At 52.1% G+C, this 24,924-nt stretch overlaps 1 protein-coding gene across 1 annotated transcript in view; it reads right to left on the reverse strand.

The window, feature by feature from the left end:
* The window catches only part of AFF1 (ALF transcription elongation factor 1), a 148,838-nt gene extending 146,252 nt beyond the window's left edge, over nucleotides 1–2,586 (reverse strand). The window contains exon 1 of the mRNA XM_056111519.1: nucleotides 2,506–2,586. The gene's annotated coding sequence lies outside the window, so the exon portion shown is untranslated. The remainder of the gene's footprint in view (nucleotides 1–2,505) is intronic.
* Nucleotides 2,587–24,924: the final 22,338 nt, after the last annotated feature.

The following is a 24,924-nucleotide window of genomic DNA, read 5'->3' on the forward strand; positions in this document are numbered from 1 at the left end:
GCAGGTCTGAGGCCCTGAGTTTGATTCCCAGCCCTACATGCAGAGCTCAATCCCTGCAGCACTGGGTTCCTGGAACCATAGAAGAATTGTGTACACGCACAGCAGCCAAATATATGCCTTCCCGCATGCCCAAGTGTGCAGTGCTCCTAGGCAGTTAAAGAAGCACTGAAACAACACCCGCAACAATATATATATACTCTGTATCGATGGGTGGGCTGGGGCTTAGGACCACACAGCAATGCAATGCTGGAGGACGGACCACAACCAGCTCAGTGTTCCCAGGACCCTTGTGGTCTCTGGGATCAAACCTGGGACTCCTACAAGTGAGACATGCATGCCAGTCTGTTGGATATATGTGGAATGCACACAGATTACGTCCCATACATTTTTTTTTAATCGAATCACCATGAGATGCAGTTACATAGGTTTCCTGTTTGAGTTTCAGTCCTACCATGACCAAACACCCATCCCTCCACCAGTGCACATTCTCCACCACCAATGTCCCCAGTATCCCCCCCCGCCCCCCACTCCCGTTCCAACCTGCCCCCTCCTCTATGGCAGACAATTTTCCCCATTCTTTCTCCTTTTGATGGCCATATATCTTAATCAGACAGCATTAATGCAAAACCCAGTGAGCGAGTTTCTTAGTCAGAGAATTGTTTTTGGGCTAGAGAGAAAGCCCAAGGTAAGCGCAAAGTGAGCACATACTTTGCATGGAGAAGGTCCAGGTTCTATCCCTAGCACTGCATGATCCCCCAGGCACCTCCAGGAGCAGCCCGAAAGCATGAGCTGGGAGCAGCCCCTGAGCACTACTGGGTGTCAAGGAGAAAATAAGGCACCACCAGTTCACCCAACTCCTTGCAAAATTCAGTTAAACCAGAGAGGAAGCAGGAGCAGGAACGCCAGTGTAACCCAATGCGGTGTAGGCAGATCTGGCCTTAACACCTCTAGAGAAACAGTGACTTCTGGTGGCAAAAAAAAAAAAAAATTTTAAAAAAATCACGCATATTCCACATGTCTTGTAGAAGGTAGGTATTTCAAACCGCCTGACTTGAATCCTTTCCACAAAGTCTCCCCCTCAGGATAAGCTTTGCATTCTCATTTTACATACTACGATGCCTCAAAATCCTATTTTTGCAACTTTGACAAGCTAATCTGCCAAATGCCAAAGCCCACCATGGAAATCCGATTGCTACAGTGGATAAGATGCTTAGTTTTGCTGCGGAAGAGGCTCTTTCTTTTCTTCCTTCAAGTGGAGAGCAGAGAGCTCCTGAGTCCATGCCCAGATCTAGCACCCTGGTTGGGAACATTCAGAAACAGGGCTGACCGGGACAGTCCCCTCACACCTAAACTCGTCTTCTGAAAAATCTAAGGTCCTCCACAGCTAACTTTGCCTTCAGGGGATCAAATCTCTCCCAAACCACATCCTCTCCCAAATTCGCTGAATTCAAACTCAGCTTTCTACTTTTGCAAATGATTTCTTGTTTCAGGGCTGCACCTGGTGGGCCTCACTCCTGGCCCTTGCAGCCTCCCCTGGTGGAACTGGACCTCCGGGACCCGGCACGTGCTGCTGGCTAAATCCCTGTTATCTGTCCTGGGCAGGAGATAGCTCCGGGCTGGGAGCAGGTTTTGCAAGCAGGAAGCCCCGGCCAGAGGGATCCCCACCCCGCCCTCCGCCAGGGCTGGCAGGGAGCCGCTGAGCAGCGCTGGGTGTGGACCTCACACCCCCCACCCCCTTCTTATCTATTCTCTGGCTCTTTCCTAGTGGTCCCTCCTTCTGGGGCTCACAGCCTGGGGTTCGAACCACTCCTTTTCGGGGCACTTACCTTCAACGAGAACAAAATCTCCCCAAGCCGACAGCACTTTGCGACCGCAGCAAACTCATTTCGGATTCACCTCCAGAACATTCGCCCCAAAACACCCTTCCCCGAGTCACAACGAAAAGGCAAGAGCCAACCGCAGGGGACCGGGAAGCACACACTGACCCGGCGCCCGGGGCTCAGGCCCAAGAAGAGGGCTGCGCTCGGGTGCAAAGGTTGCTGACCCCCAGGCCGCACCGGACAGCACCGCAGCCCCGTGCCCAGGCCTACCCCGACGACAGCCGGCACAAACCAGCTCGGGACACACAGGCCCCGCACACACTCGACCTCACACTCACGAGGTCCCGCGCACACCTGGCCCCGCACGTACGCGACTCCGCACACACATGACCCCGCACCCCTGACCCTGCACCCACGTGACCCCGCACCCATGAGCCCGCACACGCATGACCCCGCACCCGTGACCCTGCACCCGCATGACCCCGCACCCATGATCCCGCACACACATGACCCCGCACCCGTGACCCCGCACACAGCGGCCCGGGCCGCGGCCGTGCACGCGACTCCCGGAGGGTGCACGGGTCGGAGTCGGAGCAGCCTGGGGGGAGCAGGCTGGCGGCGCCGGGCAGGGTCGGGCCGGGCAGGGCCGGGCAGGGCCGGGCAGGGCACGGGCCACCCCCCTCACCTTCCAGATCCGCCCGGGACCTGACGCGGTGCAAGGGCGCGGGTCTCAGGGCTCCGCCGGACTCGCGACGGGCTCGGCTCCCCGAGGCGCAGGGCGGGGCGCGCGGCGCCCGCTAGCGAGCACGACCGGCCGCGTCCGCCCGCCGACTCGCCGCGCCGGCGCCCGCCGCTCCGCACGGCCGGACCCAGGCCGCGCCCCCGCAGGCCCGCCCCGCCCCTCCCGAGCCGATCCCCTGCCTGGCCCCGCCCCAATTCCTGCCCAGCCCCGCCCCGCCCGAGCCTAGCCCCTGCCTAGCCCCGCCCATCCCCTGCCTAGCCCCGCCCCGCCCAGCCTATCCCCTGCCTAGCCCCGCCCCGCCTAGCCTATCCCCTGCCTAGCCCCGCCCCACCTACCCTATCCCCTGCCTAGCCCCGCCCTGCCTAGCCTATCCCCTGCCTAGCCCCGCCCTGCCTAGCCTATCCCCTGCCTAGCCCCGCCCCGCCTAGCCTATCCCCTGCCTAGCCCCGCCCCGCCCGAGCCTATTCCCATCTCACACCGCCCCAGTCCGAGCCTATCCCCTGCCTAGCCCCGCCCCAGCGCGAGCCTTCCCCCCGCTTAGCCCCGCCCTCCCCGCGCCCAGCTCCTGCTCAGCCCTGGCCCGCCCAAGTCTATCTCCTACTCAGCCCCGCCCCGCCCCGCCCGAGTCTATCCCCTGCTTAGCCCCGCCCCATCAGCCTCATCGCCCCGCCCTGCCCGCCGTTCCGGCTCCGCCCCTCGCTCGTCGCCCCGCCCCGCCGCCGTTCAGCTCTCTCCTTCCCTCCCAGACCGCTGCTCGGGCTCCCCGCCTCCCTCTCCACCCCGCCTGGGCCGCGGTTCTGGCTCCGCCCCTCTCCCTTTGCCCCTCCCCGACCGCTGTTCCGGCTTCATTCCTCTCTCTTAGCCCCGCCCATACCGCTGTGCCGGCTCCGCCCCTCTGCCTTTGCCCCGCCCAGACATCTCTTCCGGCTCTGCCCTTCCCTCTCCGTCCTCCCAGACTGCCGTTCTGGCCCCGCCCCTCCCTCCGCCCCGCCCAGACCCCCGCGCTGGCCCCGCCCCTCCCTCTTCGCCCCGCCCCTCCCAGTCCCTGCCGGGACCGGCCGGGTCCTAGGCGGGTTCCCAGCCTCTGCTTGGCATCCCGCGGCCCAGGCTGCTGGAGGAGGGTCTCAGGGGAGCCGGGGGAGCACTGGGGCGCCGGTCCGAGCGGGAGCAGCTCCGGTCCGGTGCTGGCCAGGTGTCGGCGAACTCCTGCAGCGCGGGTAGCGGGGACGCGGGCCCCGTGCCCTTGGAGGGAGAGAGAAGACAGGGACCCCCGCAGCCGCCGGCGGAGACCCCGACCCCCACCCTGATCCCCGAGCGCTGGGCCCCAGGACGCACACGCAGTGGAAGGAGGAGACCCCCCCCAAGGGAGCGATTCCCGCACGGCCCTCCTCCCAGCGCGGGTCTGGGCCGGTCCTCCAGCAGCCGTCTAGGAGACCCGGGAATGTGCCCCGTGGCCCCTCACGCGGGAGCACTGCTCGCCGGGCTTGAAGTTCTTGCTCCGCATCAGCCCCTCTGAACAGTAATCTTACTTGGTTTGGGTTTGGGGACCATATCCCGGGATGCTCAAGACTTACTCCTGCCCCTGTGCTCAGGGGTCACTCCTGGGGGGATCACTGCACTCATGCAGTGCGGGAGATACAACCAGCGTCCCCCACATGTGAGGTACATGCAAATGCTCTCTGTCTGTCTGCCTGTCTGTCTGTCTCTCTCTCTCTCTCCTCTCTCTCTCTCTCTCTCTGCTCTCTCTCTCTCTCTGGGCCCCTAGTCAGCGGGTAGGGCGTTTGCCTTGCACTCCGCCGAGCCGTGTTCGATCCCGGCATCCCATATGGTCCCCCGCCAGGAGTAACCCCTGAGCATCACCGAGTGTGACCCAAATAAATAAATAAACAAAGCAAATAAATAAATAAATGAATAAATAAAACATTTAGTGAGAGCCATAGGGATAACAAAGAAGGTGAGGCACTTGCTTTTTGTGTGGGTCTTCAGTTTCCCCACATCCCACGATCTCCCGTTCAACCCCAGCATCCCTGGAAGCTACCTGAGCACAGAGCTAGGTGTAGCCTCCCAACACCACCGCACCCCACTTTAAAAAAAAAAGTCAATGAGGTGTTTTCTTAGGAAAACACCTAAGGAAGATGGCCAAGTTGTTAATACTGCCTTCCACGCCCAGTACCTGCAACTATTGCACGTGCCCTGATGCCAGCTGTTACTACAGATTTCTGCTATGAACAACCCAGGGAAAGCCTCGTCATATGCACAGGATCCTTATCAGGAAAGACAAGAATGGAGGGGACCAGTGCTGCCCCGGGTGTGGGGGTGCAGGCAAGGGGTTCCCCTTCACTCCTGGTGAAGCCCTCACAGAAAATGGTATGGAGATTCCTCGAAAAAGTAGGGCTAGAATGTCCCTCTGACCCCGCGGTTCCTCTCCTGGAACTCTGAGTCATCAGTCTGCATCCTAGCGCCTGGTGACACGATTCACACAGTCCAGGTCTGGGGTCACCCTGGTCATCCGAAGAGTGCGAAAAGAAGAGTGTATCAGCTACGGGGAAAGATGGAACCGGACCTCTCACTGTGACCTGGATGGAGCTGGAAGGGGTAGTGCTAAGGGAAGTGAGTCAGAGGAAGAAGACAGTCACTGGGTGGTCTTGTGCATATGCGAAGTGTAAAGAACAGAGGAGGGACCAGACAGTCCCCAGAAGAAACAGTTGGAGATAGAACCACAGAGATGGGGAGGGAATGGGTGTAGGATGACACTGTTTTGTCCTTCCTCAGGTAGCTTAGGGTCACACCCATCCCAGGACACTGAACTTGTATTGTAAGCAATGTCCTTTCTGTATGGACACAGGAAGACAGTTAATATTGTGCTTTGTAACTTGGAAGTTGATTGACTCCGAATAATATTTACTCCTGGGCATCTGCTTTCTTGACTCAGTTGCCCTTAGTTCCTAGCACCCCCGAAGCAGGGTCCCAATGAGGGACTGAATGGACCCAGGGCAAGCTGTGAGCTACCCTGGCATCGAAATGGGCCAGGCCAAAGTGCCATGATACTCAACTATAAGTTGAGGGCATGATCATGGACAAATGCTGTCATGATCCAAAGTAAGTAACTGGGGCTAGGAAGACTAACCTGGCCTGAGCTCTGCGGAATGTATAATGAGATGTTTGTATCTCTTACTGTGCTCACACAGAATGACATTGCTAGAAATATTAGAAGTAGATTTACTACAACTATTGAAGTAGATTACTAGCTGAGGAAAGAACACAGCATTTTAGGATCCCACCCTTGAGCGGATCTCCTAGATCTCCTAGTAATCTGGAGTAATCTATTTATTTTTTCACTTTTTTTGGGGGGGGAGTTACACCCAGTGATGCACAGGGGTTACTCCTGGTTCATGCAATCAGGAATTACTCCTGGCGGTGCTCAGGGGACCATATGGGATGCTGGGAATCGAACCTGGGTCGGGCCACGTGCAAGGCAAATGCCCTACCCGCTGTGCTATCACTCCAGCCCCTGGAGTAATCTCTTTAGATGAGATTTTATCCTTGAGTTAATCTCCTGGAGGAGTGCTCTTACCTCTCATTGTTGATTTGTCAATATTCAACCCACCTTTGTGTCACCACCTTACAGATTTCTGCTGTGAACAACCCTATAGATTGCTATATAACTAAGACTGTAAGCTCGGAGAGCAGAGTCAGAAGTGAGAGAGCTCGGAGATCCAGAGTCCAGAGTCAAGAGCCAGAAGGAGAAGGGGTTCCAGATCGGGGCCCAGGAGAGAAGGAGGCGGAGGAGAGACAGGAGTGAAGAGGACTGGAATAAACTACAATTGATATCGACCAGCCTGGCCCTCGTCTCTTCCTTTGTCTGCCCTTGGCCGAGAGCCGTCCTGATCCAGGCCACACAAAGCAGCTCAGGAGCACCGAATGCAGGCAGTGAGACAGTGCCATCCAGTGAGCCTGCGAACACACAACCTTTGCCATGTTAAGATTTTACAAGTGGGGATCTTGGGGACTGGTGGGTTACTGACGCTCTCGGTGGGGTGAGAAGTAGCACTCGGAGTATAAAACACTGACCAGGAAACCAGTCCAGCTGTCACTACAGATCCCAACTATCAAGTATAAATAGCACAGCGGGTAGGGCGTCTGCCTTGCACGCAGCCAACATGGCCGACCCGAGTTCGATTCCTCCGCCCCTCTCGGAGAGCCCGGCAAGCTACCGAGAGTATTCGATATGCCAGACACAGTAACAACAAAGTCTCCAATGGAGACGTTACTGGGCCTGCTCGAGCAAATCGACGATCAACGGGAGGGCCTTTACCTTTTACCTTTACCACCAAATACATTTTATTTTTCAAAAGAGAGAGCACATAAAATGCTCACATGGTTTGGGTTTTTTTTAAGGTATTTCTTATTTATTTGGAGGTCACACCCAACTGTGCTGGGGGAGGGTCAAACTGATGGTGCAGTGAGTGGGGCATTTGCTTGGCACGCAGCTGCTTCAGGTTCGATCCCCGAGACCCTATATGACCTCCTGAGCCTACCAGAAGTGATCCCTGAGCTCCAGTGCAATGCCAGATGTGACCTCCCCACCAAACTGTGCTGAGGACCCATTCTGGATGCATTTCTTTGGCAGGGGACTCACTAAGCATACTCAGGGGTCAGGTGTATTGGGGGTCCAACTCTTGGTTCCTACACACACAGCATATACCCTTCAACTCTTTGAACCATGTCCCCCAATCCCATTTCTCCCAATATCTTTTATTTTTGGTGCTGGGGAGATTTGGACCACGCTGAGCAGTGCTCAGGGAGTATTCCTCATTCAGGGGATCGTGCCAGGATTGTTCCAGGGTACAGTTGAGGCAGCCACAGGCAAAGTGCCCCTCAGACCCCATCCCGCTAATCTTAATGGTTCAAAATGGGTGTTGGCTGAAGAGATGTTAAGTAAAGCATTTCTCTTGTGTGCAGGCAACCTGGGTTCAACCCCTGGCACCACGTAGGATCCCTTGAGTATCCGGAGTGATCCCTGAACAACACAGAACCCAGAGTAAGCTTTAAGCACAGCCAGATGTGGCCCCAAAACTAAAACCTTTTTTTTTTTTAAGTGGGTAGAATCATTGAGAGAAAATCACTCTCGTTGAGCGTAAATTACTGCAGATCATTATAATGTGTGGAAATCTGTTCCTTCTGCTTTCCAGTTCCTTTTATCTTTCACTTTGGGGGTGTTAATGGGGTGCGATTGTTTTGCTTCTCTGTGCCTCGGTACAGGGTTTGACTGAAAATCCAACTGACAGATGTTAGTATTTCCAAATTAAATCCTTGGCAACTTGATTTCTCATGGATTCGCTCCCAGATTTTACTCTTCTCTCTGGCTCCCCGTGCTGCCGTTGGGATCGTGATTTGGCTTAAAAACTGAAATAACAAAGGTGCCTTTGATGAGATGGGGTGGGCCTCACGGGCACCCCTACGAGGGCAGAACCAGGGTCTCCTGGGACATGCATGTGTGGAGATTTCTTTGAGGTTTCTGATCAAGAGTCACATCTGTTCTAGCTCTGGCAAATAGTCCCACCTGTTTGTTATGGAACTAATAATTTTCTTACTGAGCCCTGCCTGAGCACAGGAGTTAAGATTTTTCTTTTTCTTTTTCTTAACTGAATCACCATGAGATACAGTTATGAAGTTGTTCATGATTGGGTTCCAGTCATACAATGTTCCAACACCCGTCCCATCACCAAGGCACATTTCCCACCATCAATGTCCTCAGTTTCCCTCCTACCACCTCTCCACCCCAGCCTGTCTCTATAAAAGACATATCTCTCTCTGTCTCTCTCTCTCTGTCTCTCTGTCTCTCTCTCTCTCTCTCTCTGTCCCGTTCCCTCTTGGTCTCTCTCTCTCTGTGTGTCCTTCTCCTTTCTCTCTGTCTGCCTCTCTATCTCTCTCTGTCTCTCTGTTTCTCTGTCTCTGTCTCTATCTCTGTCTCTATCTCTGTATCTCTGTCTCTGTCTCTGTCTGTCTGTCTGTCTCTCTCTCTCTCTCTCCCACTCTCTCTCTTTCCCTCTCTCTGCACCATGATGGCACTTTTTGTTGCTGTCTCTTCATGCATGAACTCTCTCGGGATATTACCTGGTAGTTTCTAGCTGTGGTTCACATGGAACTTAGAGAAAAACAAGTGACCCCCTTGAGACCCACAGGCATCTAGGGGATGGTCTCAGAGCCGCCGCTCCCTACTGGGGTGTCATACACAAAATTAAGCTCTTGGCTGGCGGCCAACGTGCTGCTTCCCTGACAAGCCCCCAGCAGCGAGACTGGGTCACTTTATTTTCTCTTCAAGTTTTCAAATATATCAGGAGAGTCTGAGTGCTAAGGCACCCAGCCTGCATGTGCCTGGCTGCTGGGTCCCAGCCTGCATATGGCCCTCCGGCTCCTCGGAGGCAGACGGCTGAGCACAGACGGGCTGGCCTCGGTTTCCCCCTGGCACCACATATAGTCTCCAAACCCCACCTGGGGTGAGCCCTGAGCATTGCTGAGTGTGACCTCCCCGTCCTTCATGAAAAACCCAAATTGGGGGCTGGAGTGATAGCACAGTGGGGAGAGTGCTTGCCTTGCACGCGGCCGACCCGGGTTCAATTCCCAGCATCCCATAGGTCCCCCGAGCACCGCTAGGAGTAATTCCTGAGTGCATGAGCCAGGAGTAACCCCTGAGCATCGCTGGGTGTGACCCAAAAAGGAAAAAAAAAGGGAGAGAGAGAGAGAGAGAGAGAGAGAGAGAGAGAGAGAGAGAGAGAAACCCAAATGAAACCTACTGTGTTGGGACTACGGAGAGAGCTCAAAGGGTCCACACGCCCGGCTGAGCCTGGGTCACCACCACGAGGCACCTGACATTCTTGGGGCAGCCCGGGAGCCCCAGAACAACTGGGCTGAGGCACAACGCATCATGGGGCCTGAGTTTTGAACCCTCCCGCCCTCGTGACTAGGTCAAGGAGTGATTTTGGAGCCCCAGAACTCCGCTTGAGAGCCCCGTGACAATACCTCCCCCACAACACATTTCAGCATCTCTTCAGCACAATAAAGGGAACTGCAACACATGAAATTAGGCCTGAATGGAGACATCAAACCAAGATGCAGTTATGAGCGTGCCTGCACACTTATAGTACTCCGCCTTCTGAAAGATGCCATGGATTCTTGTCCGGGCCTCAGTGTTTGCGTACTGTTGGGGAGAGCCTGGCAAGGCAGGTGACTCAAAGTCAGCCGCAGGCCCTGAGTCCAGGAGAACCACTTCCTCGAGGACAGTACCAGCAGGGACACGGGCCTGGGGACCCCAAGCAGGGCGGATCCCAAGTCTTCATACACTTGCTTGGTGGTAAGTGTGCAAGAAGGCTGTTGCCCAGTCCCTGAAGTCCCTGCCTGCTCCAGTGCCCTCTGGTGGCCCTGCCAGAGGCCTTCTCAGACCCAGGGAATGGCCCCCACCCACGCACTCGCCTCCCGCATGTCAGCAGCACAACCAAGGACTGCACCCCCCAAGCCAGTGTCAAAGCAGCAGGCCAGGAAGCGGGGTGCCCAGGAGCACGTGAGCACTGCAGGTAGAGTCCCTGCAGTAAAAAGCAGCAGTTGCACTTCTGGGCATCTACCCCAGGAGCCAAACCAACCAGCCGAGCACACCTGCTCAGAAAGGCCTGAAGTTAGGCTCACCCCACACGCTTCACGCCTGCCCACGTCTGCGAACAACCCAAGGGCCCAGGAACGAATCATAAAGAAGCCACGGAACACAGTGGAATACTAGCCAGCTGCGAGGAAGGAAAAAAGCACGTAGCTTTTGCTGCTCTCATGCTGAGAAATCAGTCACAAGGAGGGCTGGAGCGATGGCACAGCGGGGAGGGCGTTTGCCTTGCACGCGGCCAACCTGGGTTCAATTCCCAGCATCCCATAGGGTCCCCCGAGCACTGCCAGGAGTAATTCCCGAGTGCAGAGCCAGGAGTAACCCCTGAGCATCACCGGGTGTGACCCAAAAAGAAAAGAAAAAAAAAAGGAAATCAGTCACAAGGAGAGGGATGGACTCGGAATCACCTGTCTCAGATGACTCCCAGAAAGGAAGAGAGGGCAGGAATAACAAACACCCGAATGCAACAGGGACTAGGGACTGGGTGTTAGGAGGAAGTTTCCTATGGGGGGAGAGGGAGGGCAGGGGAGCGGAGACAAGACCCTCTGGGGGAGGGAGCGGGTGGTAGGAGGGGAGATTAGGGTGGGAGCGGGGACACTGGGATGGGACCCTCTGGGGGAGGGCGCGGTGAGGGCCTGTGGGACGCATGAAACCCTATGGCTGACAGGACTATGAGCCACGGTACTGAAAATACTTTTAAAATAACAGAAAAGAGCAGGAGGGGCTGGAGCGATAGCACAGCGGGTAGGGCATTTGCCTTGCACGCGGCAGACCCAGGTTCGATTCCCAGCATCCCATATGGTCCCCTGAGCACTAGCCAGGGGTGATTCCTGAGTGCAGAGCCAGGAGGAACCCCTGAGCATCGCTGGGTGTGACCTCCAAAAAAAGCAAGAAAAAAAAAGAGTAGAACCCACAAGCACGTTGGCTAAGCATGCGTATGATATGGTCTGACAGGCGCCCTCCCAATACCTCCAACACCCCGATTGTTATCAGAACAGCAGAGCTGATCATAGCCCTCTGTCTCCCCACCCAACACCCCAACACTCATGACAACCGAGGAAGCAGGAACCAGCAGCTCCCGGGCTCCTTGGGTTCCCGAACCTTCCCTCAGTGCTGTAAGTCAGGGCAGAGACTGCAGATGCCTGGTGTGTCATGGGCATTCACGGGGGACCCCAACACATCAGCAAAGGAACCCCAGGGAAAACCGGAGAAATAAACGCAGACACGAAACCGTCCTGACGCCTGCGGTCTTGGCAGTGGGCCTCCCGCTGTGGTAGCAGCTGCTGGGATAGGCAGGGTGAAAGCCGAGAGACTCTCCCCCACAGGGCTGCGGAAAACGGACCACCTGGGGACCCCCACTTCTCACACTCCTGTGTCCCTCCCTCCTCTGGCATACTCACCCCCACACCGCCAAGTTCTGCTTGCCTGCGTGTGTGTGTGTGTGTCCGTCTGTCTGTCTCTCTCCTCTTTGGCCACAGCTGATCGCAGCCCTCAAACTGATTTGCTTACCTTGTGCAAATTGGCAGCTGGTGTGATGGGACTGGGGGGTGGGGGAGAGGGAGGTCTTGCTCTGCACGTGTCCAGGTTCAATCCTGGCACTACCAGGAGTGATCAATGAGTGCAGAGCCAGGAGTCAGCCCCAAGCCGCGCCACTGGCACAAACATCAGGGAGAGGGTCCTGGGAGAGAGGTCAAAGATCTTGGTGTCCCTGAGTGTGGCCCCGGGACCAGCACCACCAGGAAAAGCCCCAACTGCTAGGCACGGGGAGCTCACCCCTGCCTCTGCCACACCGACACACATGACACTTTCAAAGTTTCTAATATGGGCTGGTGCGATGGTGCAGCCGGTAGGGCACGCACCGTGCACGCAGGCTGCCCCGGGTTCAATCTCTGCCATCCCAAAGGGTCTCCCGAGCCCTGCCAGGAATGATCCCTGAGCACAGAGCCAGGAGTAACCCTCGAACATTGCCGGTTGTAGCCCCCAAACAAACAAACAAACAAAAAATCCAATTCTCTGTGCACTTTCTACAACACTGACAATTTGGCTCTTGGCATACATGCGGGTTCATCCCAATCTCTACTGATGCTCAAACTTGGGGGTCAGCTCCATGCCCCTCGTGCCTTGAGGAAGAATGGACTCAGAGAAAACAGACACGTGGGCCAGTCCATATTGTGCTGTGGAGTGAGCCAGAACCCTCATTGTCAAATCCTTTTCGATGTGAACTGCTTCCGGGAAAGTTCTACCTATTTTGGGGGTGGGAGGGTGTACAACCAGAGATGCTCAGGAGAGATTTCTGAACCTGCACTCAGGAATCACTCCTGGGGGTGCTCAGGGGATCATATGAGGTGCCAGGAATTGGCCCCAGATTGGCCATGTGCACGGCAAATGCCCTGCTCGCTGTATTATTGCTCGGGGGCCAAGCTCTGCCATTTAAAAACCAAATCACCTGAGTTATGGTTAAGCCCCCCCTGCACGAGGGCCTGCAGCCTCAGAGCCGAGCCTTTAACACATGGCCGAGCACCGCTCTGAGGAAAAGTCTGTGGGGAATCCCAGACGGCTGAGCAGAGGACCCGAGGCTGAGAGAAAGCAAAGGTGGTGGCAGTGCCTTCGGTTCAGAGACCAGAAGAATATTTGGCTTCTCTTTCGTGTGACTGGCCGTTTGCATTAAATGAATGTTGGGAAGATGCGTGTTTTTATCTATTTTTATTTTATTTTGGTTTTGGGGTCCACCCCTGGCAGGGCCCCTGGGCCCATATGGGGTGTCGGGTCCGTCCTGTGCAAGGCAAACGTCTTCCGTGCTGCGCTAACAGTCCAGTCCCTGGGAACATTTATAACTCACCAATCTGAAGTCGATAAAAATTAAATTTTAAAGTGATTGTGACTAGCTATTGTACAGCTGGAAAGACCCAATGACCGCCCTTCATCATTGGCCATGTGGCATTCCTGCGGGAAGCCGGCCCTGTTCCAGCTGACTCACCCACTCCTCCCACGTTGCCCCGTGTGTGGGAGCACCGTCAGGGGTGAGTGCTGCACCCCAGCAAGCACGTCTGCGGAATCCTGGCATGATACGGGTGCCTTTGGTCAGGACTTTGGCCAAGAGACCAGATTTCCTCCTGTCTTGACCCAAGACTTCAACTTCACACACTTGATTTTTGTTAGACAAGCAACAACTATAATTTCCAGAACCCTCGTGTGTGTGTGTGTGTGTGTGTGCGTGAGAGAGAGAGAGAGTGAGAGAGAGACTGTGAGAAAGTGTATGTGTGAGTGTGTGTGTGAGAGAGTATGTGTGAGAGTGTTAGAGTGTGTGTGTGAGAATGTGTATGTGAGAGAGTTTGTGTGTGAGAGTGTATGACAGAGTGTGTGTGTATGTGAGAGTGTGTGCATGAGAGAGTGTACGTGTGTGGAAGAGTTTGTGTGTGTAAGAGAATGTGTGTATGAAGAGTGTGTGAGAGAGTGTGTGTGAGAGAGTGAGAGAGTGTGTGTAAGAGAGAGTGAGAGAGTGTGTGAGAGTGAGAGATTGTGTGAGAGTGAGAGAGTGTGTGAGAGAGTGAGTGAGAGTATGTGAGTATGTGAGAGAGTGTGTGCGTGTGTGTGTGTGTGTGTGTGTGTGTGTGTGTGTGTGTGTGTGTTTTGCCACACCTGGCAGTGCTCAGGGCTTAGTTCTGGCTCTGGGCTTAGAGGTCAGTCCTGGCAGTTCCCCAGGGGACCTTAGGCAGTGCCAGGGGTTAGATTGGGGTCAGCTGCTGCAGGCCAGTGGCCTAGGCATTGCACGCTCTCTCTGGCCCCGAGAGCCCCTTCCTCGTGTGCTCAGTGCCATCGCTGGGAAAGCAGGAGAGGCCTGAGGTCTGAGGCAGCCGAGGGAGCGCACCTCCCTGAGAGAAGGGCCCACGGACGGACGACGGGCGGATCCCGGCTTGTTCCAGAGGCAGGTGCCAGCCAGCCAGTTCTGTGGTTCTGCATGTCCCTGTGTTCCCGCACCACACCCACCTGTTTCTCAGGGCTGGGCCCTGCTACCCAAGAGTGACCCCGGGCTGGGCGGGTCCCCACGGAGTGAGTGGCTTCCCAGATGACCCTGCAGGTTTCAACTTGCCTGCCTGAGCCACAGGAAGGAGGCTGGTGACTAACCCGTCACCTTCTGCCCTAACCACTGCAGGGAGGGAGAGAGGGGAGGGAGAGGGAGGAACTGCACAGAGCCTGCCCTCGCCAAGTCTCTGGAGCTTCTGGCACTCGCTGGATTAATCTAGGGCCTGCAGTTTATAGGGAAGAGGGGAGGGATGAGAAAGAAACAAATCGAGGGCCCAGAGACATACACAGCGGGTGGGGTGTTTGCCTTGCATGCAGCTGACTGGGTTCGAGCCACTGGCCCAAATGGTAGAGATTCTCTCTTATGCCATTTTTTTTTTGGGGGGGGGTCACACCCAGCGATGCACAGAGGTTACTCCTGGCTCTGCACTCAGAAATCACCCCTGACAGTGCTCAGGGGATCATATGAGATGCTGGGAATTGAACCCGGGTTGGCCACGTGCAAGGCAAACGCCCTACCCGCTGTGCGATTGCTCCAGCCCCTCCTAAGCCATTTGGACTGAGAGGAAAAGGTGTTTTCCAATCTCTTATTACTTGCACCTTCACGAGGCCTTAAGAGAGAGGCTTTCTTTTTTTTTTAATTTTCTTTTTTTTTGCTTTTTGGGTGACACCCTGCAATGCACAAGGGTTCCTCCTGGCTCATGCACTCAGGAATTACACTTGGCGGTGCTCAGGGGACCATATGGGATGCTGGGAATCAAACCTGGGTCGGCTGCGTGCAAGGCAAACGCCCTACCTGCTGTGCTATCGCTCCAGCACCAAGAGAGGCTTTCTTGAGAAAAGGAAATGAAAGTAGCCTTGGTTAAGATTCTTAGGCAGGAGAGGAAGTAAACCAAAATTAGAACTTGTAGTTCTACGTCTCCAACTGAAGCCAATTCCTCAACTGGCTTGAGATTTTCTTTTTTCTATTAAATCCCCTCGCTCACCAGTCTCTGCCCACATATACAAGTTGTCTCTCCAAACACCACCAGAAACACATGGTGTACACATGTATATCTATTGGAAGTCTGACTCCAAGGGGGAATACATTCCAGTAACTTCAACAAACTGTGTGTGTGTGTGCATGTGTGTATGAGAGAGAGAGAGGGAGAGAGAGAGAGAGAGAAAGAGAGAGAGAGAGAGAGAGGAAGAGAGAGGGAGAAAGAGAGGGAGAGAGAGAGAGGGAGAGAGAATGAGAGAGAGGGGGAGAGAAGGAGAGAGGGGAATATGGGAGAGGGAGGGAGAGAGAGGGAGGACAGGGAAGGAGAGGAGGGAGGGAGAGGGAAGAAGGAGGGAGGGAGAGAGGGGGGAGAGGGAGGGAGATAGGGAGAGAATCATGTGCTAGGGCCCTAACCCAGGGCCGCACACCAAAAAGGCAAGTACTCTACGGCTAAGCTAGATGTCCAGCCGCTAAACAGTCACTTATCAGCCACCTATGTGAAAGAACAAGTATGCTGTGAAGTACAGATGAGTAGCAGATAAATATATTGAGCAGTTCCTATGGAGGAACTGTAGAGAAATTCTTAGACTGTAGTCATTCTTGGTCACTTCTGAGCAAAGAGCCAGGAATTGCCCCAGAACATAGGCGAGCATGACCCAATCCTCTCCCTTGAAATCTTCAGCGACACTGAAAGCTGCGTCTCCTTCTAGTGTTGTAAAATACTGTAAGGCAAACGGAACAAGAATCTGGCTGAAATGGAGGCCTCTGTAAGAATAAGTCCGTGAATGCATACAATTATCATGCCTTTTTAAATAGTGTGGCTCAAAGGAATAGTTTTATTTTAATGGTTAGGTCCATTTTTATTTATTTATATTTTTATTTATATTTTTAATTAAAAAAATTGAATCACTTGTGAGTTAGACCCTTACAAAGCTGTTCATGATTGGATTTCAGTCCGACCAGTGTTCCAACACCCGTCCCTCCACCAGGGCACATTTCCCAGTACCAGGGTCCCCAGGTTTCCTCCCATCACCCCCACTCCCACCTCAGCCTGCCTCTATGGTAGATGCGCGGTCTCTCTCCCTCTCTCTCTCTCTCTTTCTCCTCTCCTCTCTCTTTCTCTCTCTCCCTCTCTTCCTCTCTTCCCCTCTCTCTCTCTCTCTCTCTCTCTCTCTCTCTCTCTCTCTCTCTCTCTCTCCCCCCCATGGTAGATGTGCGGTCTCTCTCTCTCTCTCTCTGTCTCTCTCTCTCTCTCTCTCTCTCTCTCTCTCCCTCTCTCTCTCTCTCAGGAATGCTTTTTATATTTATTATTCTTCCTCTGGCTACCATTTTTGGGTAGCTTCAAATTCACTGTCTTGACTTGGGTTCAGAATGACTATAATGGGAAAATATTAAGAATAAAGGAAAGGCTTATAGTTCATGAATCTGCAAGGTTTCTATTTATCCTCACTCTTTGGGATAAAGTCACTCACAAATGACTCTTTGGGACAGGGCACGCGTGGCAGTGCTCAGGGCTTGCTCCTGGCTCTGTACTCAGGGATCACTCCTGATGGGGTTCGAGGGACCGTATGGCATGCCAGGGACTGAACCTCGGTTGGATGCATGCAAGGCAAGCACCTTTGCTGCTGTTCTCTCATTCCATCCCCCAAATTAGTGTATTCATGTATATTTTGGTAAATGCCTATGAGTCATAATACTGAATTGAATGGAATTTCCATGTCTTGTTTTTGCAGTGTGTGTGTGTGTGTGTGTGTGTGTGTATGTGTGTGTGTGTGTTGTTTTTATTTCTGGCAATACTCAGTAGTAACTCCTGGCTGTGCACTCAAGAATTACTCCGATGGTGCACAGGGGACTCTAAGGGATACCCAGGTTTGAACACAGGCCAACTGCGTGCAAGGCAAATGCCCTTCCCACTGTTCCATCACCCCAGCCTCTAAAAGCCTTTTAGTTTGGTAGAAACCCATTGGTTTGCTCTTGCTTTTGCTTCTTTTGCCACTGGAGTTGAATGTCTAGGAAGATCTCTACACTGAAGCAAGGACTTACTCACCTTACTCACCTACCTGTTCTACAGAATTTGTGGTTTCAGGCCTTATACCTAAGCATTTTATCCATTTGATCTCATTCTTGTAAGGTGTTAAAAGGTGGCATATCTCTGCTCCTCCCTTTCCCTTCCCTTCCCTTCCCTTCCCTTCCCTTCCCTTCCCTTCCCTTCCCTTCCCTTCCCTTCCCTTCCCTTCTTCCCTTCCCCTTCCTTCTCCTCCCATTCTCTCCCCTCCAGTTCCCTTTCCTCCCCTGCCCTGCCCTGCCCTCCCCAACCCTCCCCCTCCCTTCCCTTCCTCTTTTGCCTATAGTAATATGATATCCAAAACATCACATGTTGAAGACAAGTTTCTTTTATTGCAGATGAAATCCACGTAGGTGCAGGTTAGTTCCAGGGGCCCTTTATCCTATTGGTCAGTGAGCCTGCTTGTTTTTCCCCAATATAACTCTGTTTGCACCACAGTTGCTTTGTCATGTTGTCTTTCTCTTCCCTCCCCTCAGACTTGCATTGGCTCGTTCAGGTCTTCTGTAGATCTGTACACATTTGACCATTTATCTCTCTATTTCTTTGAAAAATGCAGTATGTTTTTATGTATGTATCTATATATCTATGTCTATCAACTCTCTCTCTGTCTCTCTCTGTCTCTCTCTTGATATATATATATATATATATATATATATATATATATATTGGCTTTTGGGGGCACACCTGGAAATACTCAGGGGTTACTTCTAGCTTTGCACTCAGAAATTACTCCTGGCAGTGTTCAGAGGACCATCGGGCAACCATATGGGATGCTGAAGATTGAACCCTGATCAATTGTGTGCAAGGCAAATACTCTCCCAGATGGACTATCCCTCGGGCCCCACCATTGATATCTTATTGAGGATTTCATTGTATCTGTATATTGCATTAGGTAAGAGGGTTATCTTATAGTTTTGGGGGGGGATGGGGGTTGGAACCACACTTGGGAGGACTCAAGGGTATTCTTGGCTCTATGCTCAGGAGTGACCCCTGGGGGTGCTCAAGGAACTCTCTGTGGTACTGGGACTAGAACCAGGAGAGTGACCAACACTGCCACACAGAAGGTCACTGCCTCCTGCCTCAACTCCTGGACTATATCCCCGCCCAACAAGGATATTGGAATAATGTCAGTTCTTCCCATCAAGGACCAAGGGCTGTCTTTCCACTTCTTTTAGCCTAACAGTTTTCACTAGATAGATATTTCACTTTTGTCAGGCTTACTCCCAGATATTTTATCTTCTTTTGGTGCATTTGCTTGATTGAAAACATGACCTGCTTTCATCGTTCCCCTTTTCCCTGAATTCATTGTTTTCATATAAAAAAATGCACAGTTTAATGCGTATTGATTTTGTATCCTGTTACTCTACTGAACTCAATATTTCTGGTAACTTTTTTGGAGGGGTCATTTTTTGTAATGTGTATATTCGTATGTCATCTGCAAATGGCATTCCTTTTGCTTCTTTTCCTACTTATATTCCTTTTAAATTGTTGTTTTAATAAGTGTAAGAAATCCTGGATAGGATTTCCAAAACTTTAAGACTAAGGGTGAGAGCAGGCATCCTAATCTAGCTTCAGGGATTTTTAGTTTGTTTTGTTTTGGTTTGGGGCCACACCTGGCAATGCTCAGGGTTTACTCCTAGTGTTTGCTCAAGGATCGCTTTGTTCAGGGATTGCTTTGCACATGTGGTGCCAGGATCCAGCCCTGGTTGGCCACATGAATGGCAGTGCCTTACTGACCCTTTTCCCTTTATCTTTCTTTTTATGCTTTTTATGCATGAGTGGATTTGCACATGCTTGCTAAACACTACTCAAATCCCTGGGATGAATCCCCCTTGGTCAAGATGAATGATACTGGGGCCACAGAGATAGGACAGTAAGAAGGGTATTTGCCTCGCATGTGGCCAGCTCGGGTTTGATCCTGGCACCACATGTGCAAAGCAATCACCCCATATGATCCCCTGAGCCCACCAGATCCCTAACTGCAGAGGCAGGAATAAGACTTGAGCACCACTGGGTGAGGTCCACAAACAAACAAAGAAACAAGCAAGAAGATGAAAGATACTCATTGTGTGAGGTTGGATTCTACTTCCCAAGATACTGGCCTGGCCTCTTGCATGCATTTGGGACTCTGCCCTCTTCGATAGTTAAGAAGAGTTTCAGCAGGAGGGGGCTGGAGAAATAACACAGCGGGTAGGGAGTTTGCCTTGCATGCGGCCCACCCGGGTTCGATTCCCAGCGTCTCATATGGTCTCCCAAGCACCGCCAGGAATGATTCCTGAGTGCATAAACCAGGAGTAACTCCTGTGCATTGCTGGGTGTGATCCAAAAAACAAAACAAACAACAACAAAAAAGAGTTTCAGCAGGGTTTGATGAGTTTACTGATGAAGATTTCTGGTCGTGAGCTTTTTTGTTCTTAAAGAGACTTTTGATGCTGTTTTAGTATTTGTACTTGTCATTGGTCTGTCCTAACTTTCCATGTTTTTCCTGGTTTAGACTTAAAAATCATATTAATAAAAATCATATTAATAAAAATCTTATTACTCTAGAAATGCGTTCATTTCTTTTCAGTTGTTCCATTTATTTGCACATAAAATAAATGTTCTTTGAAGTCTCTTAGGCTCCTTGTATTACTACTGTATTGTGTGCAACTTTATCTCTTTGATTTCTGATTCTGTTCTTTCTCTCTATGATTTTATTTTATCTCCTTGGGGGAGTGGAGTATGGGGCACACGTGGCAGTGCTTGAGAGACTATGACATCTTCTTGCTGGATTGATCCCTAGATCAATAGATAATAGTCATGTCCGTTTCTTGCCACCTTTTTCTCTTTTTTTTGGTCTTTTTGGGTCATGCCCAGTGATGCTCAGGACTTACTCTTGGCTCTGAACTCAGGAATTACTCTTGGCGTTGCTAAGGGACCATATGGGATGCCTGGAATTGAACCCAGGTTGGCTATGTGCAAGGCCAATGCCCCTCCCATTGTACTATGGCTCCGGGCCCCTCTTGCTACCTTTTTTTTTTTTTTTTTTTTTTTTTTGCTTTTTGGGTCACACCTGGCAATGCTCAGGGCTTACTCCTGGCTTATACACTCAGGAATTACTCCTGGCGGTGCTCGGGGGACCATATGGGATGCTGGGAATCGAACCTGTGTTGGCCATGTTGGCTGCGTGCAAGGCCAACGCCCTACCCGCTGTGCTATCGCTCCAGCCCCCCTCTTGCTACTTTTTAAATTAAAATCTCTTTGACCTGGTATGAGAACGACAGCTCCTGCTGTTTTCTCTCTGCATTGTTGGCATAACTCACTCTTGTCCTGCACTTTCCTCTGAGCTTGTGTTTGTCTTTTATCTGATGGGAGACTCTGCTCTACAAAGTCCATATGACCCTGGTCTTTAATCCATCCAGATACCTTGTGTCCGCACGGTAAGTTCAGACCATTCACAGGTAGGGTGATTGTGTGCACATACATACAATCTGACTAGATATGTATCTTCCCCCTCCTCATTTCAATCTTTTCCGGAGATGGTTAACCCTGATGTGTCTCTCCATTTCTTCATATGTATATTTTTTTCCATTCTGAAAGATCTCTGCTTCAGGGCTTTGTTTTCTGCCTGCCATGGAGATTGGATCACACTTTCCACCCCTAACCAAGCCCCTTCTGCTGGTATCTGCTGGGCATCACTTGACTACACAGGTTGTGTCCCTTTTGCCTCCTCTTTATCTTTTCGCTGTTATCTCCTGCTCTTGTCTTTGCTAGTTAATGTATGACCGTATGTCCCTTGCTCAAGATGTTGTGATCTTTTGCTTCTTTCTTTTCTTGTAGAAGAACTTTCAACCTTTCTTTAGGCCTATTTCTGGTAAACTCTTTTATTACCCAGCCCCGCCCCCTCTCTACCACTTTTTTTTTTTTAACTTAAAAAGCATTGATTTTCCCATCATATTGGAATGATAATTTTGCCTGGTGAAGCACATACTTACTTGGCTGGTGGGTTTTATTTTGGGGTTGTGTCTGTTATTCCCTTAACCTGTAGGGTTTCTGCTGACAAGTCTAAAAGCCTGACAGAGGAGCTTTTTTAAATTTTTTTTTTCATTTTATTTTATTTTATTTATTTATTTATTTTGCTTTTTGGGTCACACCCGGCGAGGCTCAGGGGTTACTCCTGGCTCATGCACTCAGGAATCACTCCCGGCTGTGCTCAGGGGACCATATGGGATGCTGGGAATCGAACCTGTGTTGGCCATGTTGGCTGCATGCAGGGCAAACGCCCTACCCACTGTGCTATCGCTCCAGCCCCTTAAATTCTTTTTTTTTTTTAATTTTTTATTAGCGAAACACCATGAGGTACAGTTGTAGACTTACAAATTTTTGTTAAATTCATCTTTAAAAAGTTGTTTTTTCACTAGGTGCTTTGAATAAAGTGCTCTGATTTGCCTCACAGACTTTCTCTAGGTGATTTGAATATTTTTGTTGTTGTTGTTTTGTTTTTAAATTATTGACCTGTGATTGGACTGTCACAGGAATCACCCAGAGGTACTGGGACTCGGACCTAAGTTTCACACATCCCAGGCACATGGGCACATGTTGTCCTACTAAGCACATCGCAGCCCTCAGCATTTGGTTTATTCTGTAGTGATATGTCTTGCAAACTGCTTGGGATTCAAATCACGGATCTTCACTCAGCTTTCTGGGTCTCTATGATTAGTTGGAAAATTCTCAGCTGCTGTCTCTTTGAGTACGGTCTCTGCGTCCTTCTCATCAGCACTCGGCAGATGTGTCATGCTGACACTTCCCCTTGTAAAGTGCTCTGATTTATCTCACGGGCTTTCTCCAACTTCTCTACAACATGATTCTCTCTCCTCTTCCATGTCGGTCAGTGCTTGTGATCTTTACCTTCCAGTTCTGGTATTTTTTTTTTCTGGTATTTTATCTTTTTTCTGTTTTCCATGTTAGGTTAAAATTATACCTACGTGCTCTCCATAACCAGCGTACGTATGTGGAAATTTTTAAGACCTTTGGTCTTTCTTGAAGAGACTGTACTCTTGAGGTCTTTTCTTTGACAGGTTGATCCCCTTTCAATGAGATTCTGTGAGTGTGTTTCCCTTGTGATGATTTTTCTCCGTTCACTTGTTTGTTTTGGGGTCACATCCAGTGTGCTCAGGGCTTACTCCTGGTTCTGTGTCCTGGGATCCCTCCTGGTGGGGGTCGGGGGACCATACACCTTCTGGGAATGAAGGCTGGCTCTGTTGTTGTCACAGTGGCCGGCGCCCCTGCCCAGCCCCAGCCCTGCTCTGTCCTCTCTCCCTTGCCCCTCCCACCCTGTAGCATTTGGTCTGTCCTAGGAGGTCTTGTTTTCCTTCAGGAATGCCGTCTTATTTCTGCAAAGGTCCACTTCAGAATTCTGCATATGAGTCTCCGTTATCCTCTTCTGCTTAATTGCAGGAGATGCTTTCCCAGGGGTGTTTTTTATTCTGGTTTTTATGGCTGTGACAAGGAAGGGGCGGGCCATGGCAGTGGAGAGATGGACACTCCCCATCTCTTGGCCAGTGTGGCCAGGGAGGCGTGCGGGGGAGGGTCCAAGCAGCTCATCAGGTTCTGTGACCCTCCCCCAGGCCCATCTACACTCTGCTCTGTGGACTCCCCTCTGGCCCTGGCTTGGAAAGGCGCAAATCCCTTCCAGGGAGGGGCATTCCGCTGGCCCTAGAAGTTGCTTTCCTAGACCCAAAGGCTTGTTGGTTTTGTCCTAGAGCTCGATGTCTGCCTGCACTCTCATCTGACCCAAAAGGGAACTGCAATTGTTATGGAAGCTGATCGGGATCGGAGAAGTCAGGGCGAGGGGCAACAGCTGGAGGGAAGCTTTGGGGTAGCCAGGGAGGGCGGGACAGAGTCAGAGGCAGCTCAGAGGAGCTCTCCCAGGCCAGCCCCAGGTTTTTTTTTCCATCTAAGGCACACAATGGTTGCTAACACATCCAGTGACCGGTACCAAGGGTGATTAATGCAAGCTAGCTGAAGTTCCACAGACCTTCGGGGTCTCGGTGACCCTGTTCAGGCGCCAGGTCCGGCTGGCTCCCAGGCCGGCCGTCTTGTCATCCCTCTGGGGTTTACGGCCCTCTCATCTTTGCCCTGCTCCCAGAATGGCTCACTCGGAGCTCCTGCCTCTGGCTTCCGGCTTGGGCCTCTCCTTCTCTCTCCCCACAGTCTTGGGGGAAACGTGCTTAGTCAGTTGATTTCCTCCCTTTCCTTGCTCTGTTGCTGCGGTGTAGACAGGCGCTGGTGCCGTGATTCACTGGGCCTGCAGCGAGATCTGGACACGGTTAGTCCCTGCAGGTGTGTGTGTGTGTGTGTGTGTGTGTGTGTGTGTGTGTGTGTGTGTATGGTCAGGGGCAGGACCCCCCGCAGTGATGCTACTGAATCATGCTCGAGCATTGGGGGTTTCCTTGGGGGTCACACGTGAGGCTGCTGCTCGGTGTCTGAAGTGCTCCCCTCCCTCGACAAGGTCAGTCTGTGGGGGCCACTGTATCTGGGCAGTCCCTCCCCCAAACTTTCTCCAGACCAGTGGGTGCGTGAGTGGGGTCTCCCAGGTGGGGCTAATCACCAGCATCTATCCAACCATTTCACCTGAGAGCTCTTCCGGGACGACATTTGGTCACTTCTTTTTCTTTTTGGGGGGATGCCACACCCTGCAGTGCTCAGGGCTTCCTCCTGGCTTTGTGCTCAGGGATCTCTCCTTACTGGGAGGGGGACCATGGTGGGGAGCGGGTGGGGATCAAACCCCAGGTTGGCCACACACAAGGCGAGCACCCAGCGCTCTGTGCTGTCGCTTTAGCTCTGTTTTGTCACTGCAGAGGCAGTTCTCTCTGTTATTTTGGTGTGCTCTGGGGCTCTCGGCCAGCAGGGTTTTGCACACTGCCCTGGGGTTGGGGGCAGTTTTGGGCAGAGCTGGGGATCAGCCTACAAAGCTGGGACTCAGACCGGGGCTCGCACATGCAAAACAAGTGCTGAGTCCTCTGAGTCCTTCACTGACTGGCGTTTGTATTTCTTTTTTTAATTTTTATTATTAGTATTTTTTTTTTTGTCTATTTGGGTCACACCTGGCATGCTCAAGTGTTTCCTCCTGGCTCTGCACTCAGGAATTACTCTTGGCCTAGGCCAGCCATATGCAAGGCAAGTGTGGCTGGACTATCACTTTGGCCCCCTGGGCTCTTACATTTTATTTATTGTTGTGGGCTCACCTGGCAGTGCTCAGGGGTCACTCGTGGTGGTGCAGACTGGTACTGGGTCTGGCTGTGTTCAAGGCAAGCACCTTAAGTTCTGAACTATCTGGGGCCCCAAATCTCATGAGTTTGAAGGGTACCAAAGTTTTTTTTTTACTTTTTGGGTCACACCTGGTGATGCACAGGGGTTACTCCTGGCTCTTCACTCAGGAATTACTCCTGGCGGTGCTCGGGGGACCCTATGGGATGCTGGGAATCCAACCTGGGTTGGCCGTGTGCAAGGCAAACGCCCTACCCGCTGTGCTATCGCTCCAGCCCCTGGGTACCTAAGTTATGCAAGAAAATCTCACTCAGACTCTGTACAACTGAGGAATGCACCATCTCCAGTTGATTTTCAGTGGCTTGGAAAAGAAACAATATTTATGTAGAGTAACAG

The sequence above is a fragment of the Sorex fumeus genome, unplaced genomic scaffold (genome assembly GCF_029834395.1).
Source record: "Sorex fumeus unplaced genomic scaffold, SorFum_2.1 ptg000013l, whole genome shotgun sequence".
Taxonomy (NCBI): Eukaryota; Metazoa; Chordata; class Mammalia; order Eulipotyphla; family Soricidae; genus Sorex; species Sorex fumeus.